Raw genomic sequence first — 13,568 nt, forward strand, 5'->3', positions numbered from 1 at the left:
ACAACAAAAAAAAAACATAAAAAGTTAATGATAGTGCATAAACAACATGTTGCCACTATTTTCTCATTGTTGGGACAAAATACCCAAAGCTGTTTATGGGATGACAGGGTTTATTTAAACATATAGTTTTAAGGGGACACTTAATCATGATGGGAAAAATATGGCATGAGTAGGAAGTTTGCTCACATTATCAGATAACAGTAGAAAAATAATAGTAGCAAGATTGACTTAGACAATGAACACCCAGCAGGGCTGGATTAATAAAATTCTAGGTCCACCCCAGGTGATACACTTCATCCAACAAGGCTCTACCTTCCCAGGGATATTAGTTGGGGATTGAGTATGAAGCTTAATCAAAAACACATGAGGCCAGGAGTGGTGGAACACGCCTTTAATACCAGCACTCTGGAGGGGAGGCAGAGGTAGGAGGATCACCGAGAATTCATAGCCACCTTGAGACTACATAGTACATTCCAGGTCAGCCTGGACTAGAAGAAACCCCTACCTAAAAAAAAGAAAAGAAAAGAAAAGAAAAGAAAAGAAAAAAAACCCCAAACACTCACTTTTACTAAAAAGTGAGGTGTATAGGAATTGAAACAGCAGCAGAGAAGTAGGAGAGATCCAGAGCATCCAGAACATCCAAAGCCCACGGGACCCTGCAGAAGTGCCTCCAGTGGACTGGTCTGTGCACCAGATGGTGGCAGCAGCTGCGGTGGTGCTCAGCTTGATTGGCAGGAAAAGCCAGACAAGGGCATTTTACACTCACACTGGAGCTCTCCACAGACTCAAGAAATGTGGAAAACCACTGTGAACAACTGATGAGCAGATCATGAAGTAGAAGAACACGTGGAACAGCAGGCAAAGTGAGCAGCATTGGCTCCCTCCCCCTCCGACTGCCAGAGCCCAGCCCACCTGAACAGCACAGCAGTCCAGGGACCTGGCCACACCTACTGAACTGACCGAGCACCAAAGAGAGACCCAATCAAGAGTGTAGCTGAGACCAAAATCATCCCAAAAGGTAACTGGGATTACACGAGGTCAGTACCCGCCTAATAAACCTGGTACATATGCCTGAAGCAGAAGTGCTAATTGCACCTTCCATATCAGGATACATTATATGTTAAATCGAATGGATGGTCAAATTTGCCATTCTTAAATGAGCTGTAGTTTGGGCTTGTTATTTGTCGCTTCTTGAATTGTAGTGGCTTTGTTTACTCTTCTGTTATACATTAGGAAAGGGTCTCACTTGGTCACAAGCTGACTTGGGACCCTCTACAGACAAGAAATCTTAACCACCTTATTTTCTGGATTAAGGGAGTGGGTGAGGCACCACACAGCATAAGGGACAGACAGAGGATCTGGTTGTCATAATACCTACTCTTGCCTAAATATTCTGAGATGTCTTTCCTTGACAGTGTACATTCTTTAGTTAAATTTTAGAATCTGCCTGTATTTTGTTCCTCTTAGCCTACTTGAATACTCTCATAGCAGGAACACCCAACATCTAGAGTCACTTTTGTAGATACTCTGAGAGTCTTCAGAGCCACACCTAGCGCCTAAGGTCCTACCTCGAAGATATATAACAACAGATTGATTGATACATCTCATAATACACAGCTAACTGGAAAATATAATCATTAAATAATCAAAGATGCAAAAATATATGCATTATAACACAAGAAACACCAAAAATCAGGACAATCTAAATCCACCAAAAATTATTGTTGCATCAGAAATGACCTTCAGTGAGAACGAGTTAGAGAAAATGCCTGAGAAAGATTTCAAAAGAATGATTATAAATGTGCTCAAAGAACTCAAAGAAGAATTCAAAGGAAGCAAAGAAGACACAGGACTCCAATTTAATGAAATAAGTGTCAATACTCGACATAAATAAGGAAATAGAAATAATAAAGAAAAACCAGTGAGAATTACTAACAATAAAGAACACAGTTAATGAAATAAAAAACTCTGTAGAAAATCTCACCAGTAGAATGGATGGAGAGGACAGAATATATAAGCTAAAAGACCAGGTGGCAGATCTAATACAGTCCAACTAAGAGATAGACAAACTTATAGAAACGTATGAGTGGGAACTTCAATATATTCAGGGCACTATGAAAAGACCAAACATAAGAATTCAAACTACCAAACATACAAACCAAAGAAAAAGTATTGAAAGCAGTTAAAGAGAAAAATCAAGTTACCTACAAAGGCAAGCCTATCAGGATTACAGCAGATTACTGAACACAAACTTTAAAAGCCAGAAGGGTGGGAAGTGATGTATTCCACGTTCTGAAAGATAACAACTGTCAACCAAGATTATTTAATCCTGCGAAGCTATCCATTCAAATAGACAGAGAAATATGGACATTCCATGACAAAAGCAGGCTAAAGGAATACTTGAAGACAAAACCAGTACTACAGAAAATACTTGAAAGAATCCTCCATACTGAAGAAAAAGAAAAGCACACATATAAGGAACCATGGAAAAGCAAACAATACTAGTTAAAACAAGAGAGCAAAAGTAAAACCAGAAGAACTATAAAAAAATGGCATAAATGAATACACACCTTTCAATAATATCTCTTAATATCAACGGCCTCAATGCCCCAACCAAAAGACATAGGTTTGCAGACTGTGTTAAAAAGCAGGATCCTTCAATTTGTTGGCTCCAGGAAACCCACCTTTCTACAAAGGATGAAAACTATCTTAGGGTGAAAGGTTGGAAAATGGTGTTTCAAGAAAATGGACCTAGAAAAAAAGCAGGGGTTTGTGTCCTAATATCTGACAAGGTAGATTTCAGTCCAACATTAGTTAAGAAAGATAAGGAAGGCCACATTATATTGATTAAAGGCACCCTCCAACAGAAGGACATTACAATCCTAAACATATATGCACCTAACATGGAGGCCCCCGAATTCATCAAACACTATTATAACTAAGGTCACTGATAACACCAAACACAGTGGTAGTTGGTGACTTCAACACCCTACTCTCATCAATTGACAGGCCATCCCAGGAAAAATAAACAAAGAGGCATCTGGACTAAATGAGGTCCTAGAAGGAATGGGCCTAACAGATATCTACAGGATATTTCATCCAAATGCTGCAGAGTATACATTCTTTTCAGCAGCACATGGAACTATCTCTGAAATAGACCATATATTAGGACACAAAGCAAATCTTAACAAATACAGGAAAACTGAAATAATTCCTTGTATTCTATCTGACCACAATGGGATCAAACTGCATATCAATAGAAATAAAGGCCAGAGAGCATAAACAAAATCATGGAAATTAAACAACACATTACTAAATGATGAATGGCTCAATGAAGAAATCAAGAGGGAAATGAAAAAATTTATAGTTAAATGATGAGAACACAATGTACCAAAATCTCTGGAACACAATGAGGCAGTCCTAAGAGGTAAATTTATAGCATTAAGTTCCTATTATTAAGAGATTAGAAAGGTCACAAGTAAATGACCTAATGCTTTACCTTAAAGCCTTGGAAAAAGAAGAACAAGGCAAATCCCAAATCAGCCAACAGGAAGAAATAATAAAGATAAGGGCAGAAATTAATGAAATAGAAACTTAAAAAAAAATCCAAAGAATCAATGAAACAAAGAGTTGATTCTTTGAAAGGATAAACAAGATTGATAAACCCTTAGCAAATCTCACCAAAAGAAAGAGAGAAGAGACACAAATTAATAAAATTAGAGAGGAAAAAGGTAACATCACAACAGATGACAGAGAAATTCAAAAAATCATAGGGACATTCTATAAAAACATATACTACACAAAGTATGAAAATCTGGAAGAAATGGATGATTTCCTTGACCTATATGACCTACCTAAATTAAATGAAGATGAGATTAACCACTTAAATAGACCCACACCAAGCATGGAGATCCGAACAGTGATCAAAAATCTCCCAACTAAAAAAAAGCCCAGGCCCAGATGGATTCAATGCTAAATTTTACCAGACCTTCAAGGAAGGGCTAACACCATTGCTTCTTAAGCTTTTCCATAAAATAGAAAAAGAAGGAATTCTACCAAACTCCTTCTATGAAGCCAGCATCACCCTGATACCAAAACCAGGCAAAGATGGAACAAAAAAAGAAAACCACAGAGCAATCTCCCTCATGAACATAGAAGCAAAAATTCTCAACAAAATATTGGCAAACAGAATATAAGAATATAGCAGACAGATCCTTCACCATGACCAAATATTCTTTATCCCAGAGATGCAGGGATGGTTCAATATGTGCAAATCTATAAATGTAATACATTATATAAATGGATTGAAGGACAAAAATCACATTATCATCTCATTAGATGCAGAGAATGTATTTGACAAAATCTAACTTCCCTTCATGATAAAAGTCCTACAGAGTATGGGAATAAAAAGAACATATCTCAATATAACAAAGGCTATGTATGTCAAGCCTACAGCCAACATATTACTAAATGGGGGAAAACTGGAAGCTTTTCCACTAAAATCAGGAACAAGACAAGGGTGTCCACTGTCCGACACATTTATTTAATATAGTACTGGAAGTCTTAGCCATAGCAACAAGGCAAGTGACACACATAAATGGGATACAAATTGGAAAAGAAGGAATCAAGTTATGATTATTTGCAGATGACATGATTCTATATATAAAAGGGCCCTAAAGACTCTACTAGCAAACTGTTATAGCTGATAAAAACCTATAGCCATGTAGCAAGATATAAAATAAATACACAGAAATCAGTAGACTTCACATATGCTAACAACAAACACACAGAGGATGAAATCAGAGAATAGCTCCCATTCACAATTGCATCAAAGACAATAAAGTACCTTGGAATAAATAAAACCAAGGAAGTAAAGTATCTGTACAATGAAAACTTTAAAACACTCAGATGAGAAATTTCAGAAGATACTAGTAAGTGGAAAAACATCCCTTGTTCATGGATTGGAAGAATCAATATTGTGACAATGGCAATCTTACCAAAAGCAATCTACATGTTTAATGCAATTCCCATCAAAATTCCAAAGGCATTCTTCAGAGAAATAGAAAAAAACAACCCAAAAATTTATTTGGAATCACAAAAAACCTCAACTACCTATAATAATACTAAGCGACAAAAATAAGTCTGGTGGTATCACCATACATGATTTTATTCTATACTACAGAGCCAGAGTAACAAAAACAGCATGGAACAGAACAGAGAACCCAGATGTAAGTCCAAGCAGCTATAGCCACCTAATATTCGATAAAAATGCCAAAAAAAACTCATTGGAGAAAAGACAGTCTCTTCAGCAAATGGTGTTGGGAAAATTGGATATGTATCTGTAAAAGGATGAAAATAGATTTTTCTCTCTCTCCTTGCACAGGAATTAAGTCCAAATGGATTAAAGACCTTAACTTCAGACTCAAAACTCTGAAACTGCTAGAGGATAAAGTAGGGGGAACCCTTCAACATATTGGTCTTGGCAAAGACTTTCTGAATGTAACCCCAATTGCTCAGGCAATAAAACCACTGATTAAACCTTTGGACCTCATGAAATTACAAAGATTTTGTACTGCAAAGGTCACTGTGAGTAAAGCAAAGAGGCAACCTACAGAATGGGAAAAAATCTTTGCCAGCTATATATCTGATAGAGGATTAATATTTAGGATATACAAAGAACTCAAAAATTTAAATAATAAGGAATAAAACAAGCCAATCAAAAAATGGGTTATGGAGCTAAATAGAGAATCTTCAAAGGAAGAAATACGGATGGCATATAAGCATCTAAAAAAATGTTCTACATCCTTAGTCATTAGGGAAATGCAGATTATAACTACATTGAGATTCCATCTCACTCCTATGAGATTGGCTACCATCATGAAAACAAATGATCATAAATGTTGGTGGGGATGTGGAAAAAGAGGAACACTTCTACAGTATTGGTGGGAATGCAATCTGATCCAGCCATTGTGGAAATCAGTGTGGAGGTTCCTAAAACAGCTAAAGACTGATCTACCATATGACCCAGCTATAGCACTCCTAGGCATATATCCTAAGGACTCATCTCATTTCCTTAGAAGTACATGCTCAACCATGTTTATTGCTGCTCAATTTATAATAGCTGGGAAATGGAACCAGCCTAGATGTCTCTCAACTAATGAGTGGATACTAAAGATATGGCACATTTATACAATGTAGTTCTACTCCGTGGTAAAGAAAAATGAAGTTATGAAATTTGCAGGAAAATGGATGGACCTGGAAAGGATTATACTAAGTGAGGTAACTCAGGCCCAGAAAGCCAAGTGCCACATTTTCTCTCTCATATGTGGATCCTAGTTAGAGATAATTGGGCTTCTGTATGAGAAGAAAAAACTTAGTAGCAGAGGCCACTAAGCTAAAAATGAGATACAAAGGAAAGAGAAGGGAAGGGAGGAGGGTACTTAGTAGGTTGGTATTGTATATATGTAAGTAGAAGAATAGATTAATGGGGGTGAAAAGGCCCAAAGTGAGGTCAGGGGAGGAGATTGATTAAAGTAAAGGTGGATGGAGGGCTAATCAAAATCTGAGAGGATATAAATAAATCAAATGGGATCCTTAAGTTTTGGACAATGGAACACTCAGGAGCCATAGATCATTGCTAGAAAAATTTCTGTGCCAGGGATCAGATACCTTCCAGTGAGTTGTTGGCCAGGGAAGTCCCTGATTCCCCCAAAACATTATAGGCCATTGCCAAGGCCCTTCGTTTCCCACCAGGAATAAATGATAAGACCCTATTGATGAAGACTCCATATACTTGGGCTGCAAGGCCACTAAGAACCCCTGCTGGAACTGAGCTGATTACCTCGTCCATGTAGACTAGCTGACAGAAAGCTGGAAGAAGCCATTGTACACACAATTCAATGGGAGAAAAGTACACCACCAAAGAAGATTCTCAACAGAGGACACTGCAAGCCTTATAATTGGCCAGCCAGGCCAAATGAGCGAATTGGTGCAATAGTGGCACGTCTGTCATGGTGGAAACCAACTGCCTTCCAACTGGACTGGAGGCCCACTCCATGGGAGGCAATACATCCCTGATACTGAAAGCTTTAAATAGGGGTAGTCATGAGCCCTTGGGTTGAAACATCTGTGATGTCTGGATTAGGGTATGTACTATGCTTATCAAACATCCCAGTAAGCCCTTCTCTTAATATTCATACACTTATATTAATACTACTCTCACTTTGGATAGAGAATCTTCTCTTTTCAGATGGCAGTGACCTTGGGACAACTCAGAAGGTATCATGGGACTGGAAAGAAGTAACTAGAGTACTGAGTAACATCTCGATCACACCTTCCAAGGCTTAGGGTGTAATGTGGAAGAGGTGGTGGAAAGAATGTAAGAGCCAAAGGAAGTTTTGGACTGCTTACAATGTGCTCCCTCCAGACAAAAAATTGGCCTCGATATCCATGAACTCATTATGCCTGACACTACCTACATAAGACCATCGTAAGAGGAGGGAAGGTTCATGGCATCCAAATAGAGGAGAGATTTATTGAGATGGGGAGTGGATGTGATGGAGTAGGGTATTTCAAAGGGTAAAAGTGGGGGAGGTGGGTATTACCATGGGATTTTTTTTTATAATCATGGAAAATGTTTAATAAAATTGAGAAAAAAAGACATGGGGCTATGCTGAACATTTCACATTGAAACCATGACACAAATTAATTTTGCCCTCCATTTTATGTAATCTAACTTTTCCTTTATTTGAAATATTATAACAAAAAGTTCTGCAAAAGCAATATGTATGACCAAGCATGGTGGTACATGCCTTTAATCCTAACACTGAAGAGGCTGAGGCAGGAGGATCATGAATTTTAAACCAGTCTAATAACAATGACACCATGTCAAAACAATAAAAAGAATATGCCAAGCATACTAAATACATTATTTGAAAAAAATTGCTATGAGCATCTCTATAAAAAAATTACATAAACACTTGCCAATGCTGATGTCCTATTATATTTCAGTACCAAAGCCTATGATAGAACACAAAGATAAAGGCAAAAAGAAATATTCTACTCTTTTATCCCAATAGAGAGGAGATATTTAATTTTCTGCAAAATTTCTTAAGGCCATAAGGCAGGCCATGCGATTTGTTCTGGAAAAATAATTGTTCTTCACACACTAATGAGTACTGCTTTTCTCTTTATCCCTTTTCTCCTCTCCCCACACATAGACTACTACCAATCTGTCAAAATGTAATTTATCTCTCATTTTTTCCCTATTTCACCCAGGGCTGAAGCTCCTTTTCTCAGCTAATTAATCTATGTGTGAACATTGCTTCTTAGACCCCACCTTTTGCCAGTACCCCCATTCTCTAGAATTTTAGAATGTTGGCTGAAGAAAATTAAAGAAAGAGCTTAAAGAGATACAACAAAAATTCAAATGTTGTGACCAGAAACATAAAAGGTTGAATAAGTTTATCAGACTGAAAGATGACCTAATGTGAGATAGAATATATATTTTGTTTTCCAAAAAAAAGTTTCCTTCTGATTAGTTTAACAATACTACAGTTTGCCTCACTTTCATTCAAAAAATCTTGACTTCCTATTTGCAAACTACTCTCTTAAATTTATGAAATTCATATGTGTGATAAAATCATTTTATTTAGGAAGGTAACTATCATGCAGAGAGGTAGGAGATATTAAAAAATAGTGTTAAACACAAGGAGATAAGCCCAGAAAATGTTTCCTTACTGACTGTAGGTACAAATACTCTAGCATCCCAGAAGATTTCTGCCCTAGAGAATCCCCATGTGTTTATAAAAGTTAAGAAGGAATTCAGAAAGGAGGTTCAGGTGGAAGAACTAGAATTCACTGTAATCTACTTGGAGTGCTGCTCCCCATTCAGTGGACATGGATCTTTGACAAATTATAAGGCTACTAAAAAATACAACAGCTCAACTGTGTTTGTATCCAAAGCCCATTTGTTCTTGCACTAATGTTATGGTTCTTAAATACTTTACTAGATTCTATGGAAACCATAGAGGCAAAAATATTTGGATTTTGTGTTCGAGTTATTTAAAATATGGTAAAAATACAGGCATGATAGCATGGGCTGTGAATGGAACCTTTAAAGAGTTATCAGTGATTTATATGCTAAGGAGTAATTTTCTCTCAAAAATAAGATAAAGGGAAAATATAAAATCAAATCCAAATTCCTTTCTCAGCAAATTCATTTATAGAACATGGAAAATATATTAATTTTTTATGCTGATTTAATATACTGCAACCTTATTGAAATTTTTTATCAAGTATAAAAATTTACAGGGTCTCTTATGTATATAATCATGTCATTTACAAATATGGATAACTTGAATTCTTCTTCTATTTGTATTCATATATATATATATATATATATATATATATATATATATATATATATATATGATTTCATTAGTGTATATATGAAAGAACACACTATCTTATTATAGAATTTAGAGGACAGTTTCTTGTTTTTCTTACACACTGTAATGTTGATAGCCTTTCTTATGTTCAGGTATTTTCTTTCTGTTCCTAATTTCTTCAGGGCTTTTATTATGAAGGCATGTTGAACTTGTCAAATGCATTTTCTACTCAGAAGATCATGCAATTTCTATTCTGAAGTCCATTCTAATGCTGTATTACATTCATCTATTTGTTTATGTTGAAATAATCTTAATTCCTTGGAATAAAATCATTTTGGTTATGGTGCATGATCTTAGTATGTTGTAGAATTCAGTTTCCTAGTATTGCTTTTGGGGAATGTTAGCATTAATGTTTATTGGGGACGTTATTCTGTAGTTGTGTTGCTTTGTCTGGTTCAGTAACAGAGTAATACTGGATTCATAAAATGAATGTTCTCTTAATTTTAAGTGTGACCACCCATAGTATGAAACTTCCTCTTTGACCACCCTTGACTATGTTCCAGAGGACCCAGTAGGTTGTGCTGTCATTTTTCTTTATTTCCAGGAATTTTAAAATTTCCTCCTTGATTTATCCAAGGATGTGTTATTCAGTTTCCATGTGTTTGTGAAGTCTTAGCGGTTTCTCTTGCTGTTGTTTGCCACTTTTATTTCACTTTTGTCTTATAGAATACACAAAAATATCTTATTTTTTATATTTGTTTCCTTTATGGCTTATGATTTGATGGTATTGGAGATGCTTCCATGTGCGCTGAGAAATATATATGCTGTGTTGGAATATTCTGTATGCATCTAGTAAATGCAGTTGCTCTATGGTGTAATTTAGCTCTGTAATTTCTTTGTTGACTTTAAGTTGGAAGACTTATATAAATATGAAGTAGGGTATTTAAGTCTTCTAAAACTTACTGCCAGAATCTCAGTGACATTTTATGCTTTTTAGTGTTTGTTCTATGAAATTGAGAACAATAAGATGTGGTGCATACAGCCTGAATATTTATATGTGTGTGTGTGTAATAAAATATATAATATATCATATAAATATTATCTATCTTTCTATATATCTATATCTGTAACTATATCTATATCTATATATATCATCTATTTAGTAGTCCCATATATATCTCCTGGCCAAGTTTGGTTTGAAATCTACTTTACTATATGTGGTAGTTTGAATGGATGGCCCCATAGACTGAGGCATTTTATTAAAACTGAGTTTGTAGCTTCTGCCCCTATCAGGAAGACTCCTACTAAAGGAGGATTATCACTGGGGGTGGATCTGATTCCAGCCCACAGGTATGCAGAGAGTTTTGAGCTCTGGGGGTCCTGTTTTCTTCAGGTTTGTGTAAGATGCTTTTTGGTGTTTGCTGGATGCTGGTGGTTTTTCTTTCTGCTTGTATTTATGAATAGGAGCCAGCTTCTATCCTCTCTGAAGAAACTTCCCCTGGATCTGTAAGCTTGAAATAAATCCCTTTCTATCATCATCTGTGTCTGGTTTGGATGATGATTCCAGCATCATGGAAACAGTCTACTACAGTTGGATAATGTGTAGTTCTCATATTCCTCCACTGCTATTAGAGTTTTCCTGGTTCTCTCCCTTCAGCATTGTTCCTCATACTTTTCTGTCCGTATAGTCTTTCCTGTTGTAAATGAAGCTGTCTTTCTTCTTTCTCCATGTTTAATATTCCTTTATTTTTTTTCATAGTGCTGTCTTGATTATCAGGAATTGTCTTGACTTCTGTCTTCAAAAGTTCTTATTTCTGCATTAATTTGAAGTGGAAATTTTGCTAGGTCTACAAATCATCTCTAACATTCATTTACTTTCACGGCTTGAGGTACATCATTCCATGTATTCCAGGGTCTTGGGTTCCTGATAAGAGTACTAGTGTTTTGATGTTTCTGCCTTTATATATAACTTATTAATCTTATTTTACAAATTTTAGTATCATTTCATTTGTTTATATCTTTGGCATATTAATGATGAAATGTGAAGATGTCCTTTTCTATTCCTGTCTATATAGGATTGAAATGTCTTAGGTGTATAGATGCACATTTCTTTCCCTAGGCTCAGGAGATTTTATATTATAATTTCATTGAATAACTTTCTATTCCTTTTGATTTTACCTGGCCCATTTCTCTACTTCAAGGATATAAGGATTATTAATTTTCATCTCTTGAACTTTTTATTGTTTTGTGTCCTTCATCCCTAAAAATTATTCTTCTGTTTGGTTTTTGTCTAACATGCATATTTCTTGCTATTTTTTTTATTTGATTGGTTCTTTAATTTCCAGGATTCATATGTGATTGTCTTTCAGTGTCTCCAGTATTTATTGAATTTTTATTCTTCCAAGGTATTTTTATCACTTTGATAACATTATTGTCTGAATTAATTTCCTTATTTTGTTCATTAATTTATTATATGTCTATATCACTGATCCTTTCTGAAAGCAGGCCTCTGGATTCTTTTTGTTCTGCCATTTAGGCCATCTCAGTGTCTGGTTTCCATGATTCTGCATAGTAATGCTATAATGTTTCCGTTACTTGCAATGTTTCTTTGTTGTATTTTGCACATAGGCTTTAATTTTTCTCCCTTTTCTTACATTTTTCCTTTGTTTGCTTTCTTTCATGTGTGTCACCTTGGAGGTTTGGCTTCACTGGGATTTATGTTCCCTTGTACTATTAAGAGGAACTACAGTACTCATGATAATTTACCAATAATCTTAGCACTGTATTTCAGGAGACAATTAAGCACACCAATTGTATTCCCAATAATGTCCAGAAGTAACTGTGAAAGTTCAGTTATACTTTTAGAGACTAGGATGTCAATATCTAAGTATTGACATGAGAAAGAAATGGGACAAAGGACAAAAGGTTAAAAAAGTATGAGTAAGAATGAAAATATATAAGTTGGGGCTGGAGAGATGGCTTAGCTATTAAGGCACTTGCCAGCAAAGCCAAAGGATCCTTGTTAAACTCTCCAGGTCCCATGTAAGCTAGATGCACAAGGTAGAACATGCATTTGGAGTTTGCGGTGGCTGGAGGCCCTGGTGTGTCCATTCTCTGTCTCTCTTCCTCTTTCTCTCTCTCAAATAAATAAATAAAATATATTTTTTAAAAAAGAAAATATATAAGTTGGAGAAAAAAAAAGCTAGTATAGAGGCCATTGTAGAAGTAGAAAGAAAATTTTTGCAAGTGTAGAAAAGGGTCAATCAAAAAAGTCTTCTTTTCTCAATAAAGTAGAAGTAAAAGCATGTTAGCTTAACAAATGAAGGCAACGTTGTAAATAAAAATAAAACATAAAGAAAAAACTACTAAGAGGTTAATAATTTAAAATAGGGCAATAAGAATTTACTCCCAAGTATAGGTTAGTAAGTAGCACTGGATACCCATGGCCCAGGTAAGCTTCACCATTCTCCTCATGCAGGTGCCTGACTCTCCACATGCCAGAAATAGGTAACAGACACACTAATTGTGGATCTCCCTCCATATCCTCCTGCTTCCTCCTGCATCATCTAGCAACATCATTAGTAGGGACTCAAGAGATGAACTCACTCCAAAGACCCAGATTGTGCCCAGGAGAGCTTCTTTCTTCAATCCACACTTTCAACCCAACACTTCCTGCCCAGGCCTGCCTGCATTAATTTTCCTGACTCCCTAGGTGATCACTCCACACATTGGGCACTGAGTAGGTCATGCTTCTCAGGGTCTTGTCCAGACCTTCATGGACGCTGAAGACCCTGCTCAGATTTAAGTATACCTACCCCAATTTTTCCAGAAAGACTGCCATTTGACATCTACCTTGATTAAGGCTGAGAAGGCTACTCAACAAAGGCTCCATGACAACTGTGATCAATGCATTCTGTGCAAAACAGGAGGATTACCTCAGGATGAGGAAACCCCGACACAAACAAATTATGTAAGACAACAAGGCAAGATATCCCCACCAAGAATGTCTACTACCATTAAGGAAGTCTCTAGTGAAAACTTAGAGGAAACTCCAGATATAAAATACAAAAATAAAATTGATCATATATATATATATATATATATATATATATATATATATATATATGTATATATATATATATATATATATATATATATATATAAATTAATTAGGCTATG

The sequence above is a fragment of the Jaculus jaculus genome, chromosome 17 (assembly GCF_020740685.1).
Source record: "Jaculus jaculus isolate mJacJac1 chromosome 17, mJacJac1.mat.Y.cur, whole genome shotgun sequence".
NCBI classification, from domain to species: Eukaryota; Metazoa; Chordata; class Mammalia; order Rodentia; family Dipodidae; genus Jaculus; species Jaculus jaculus.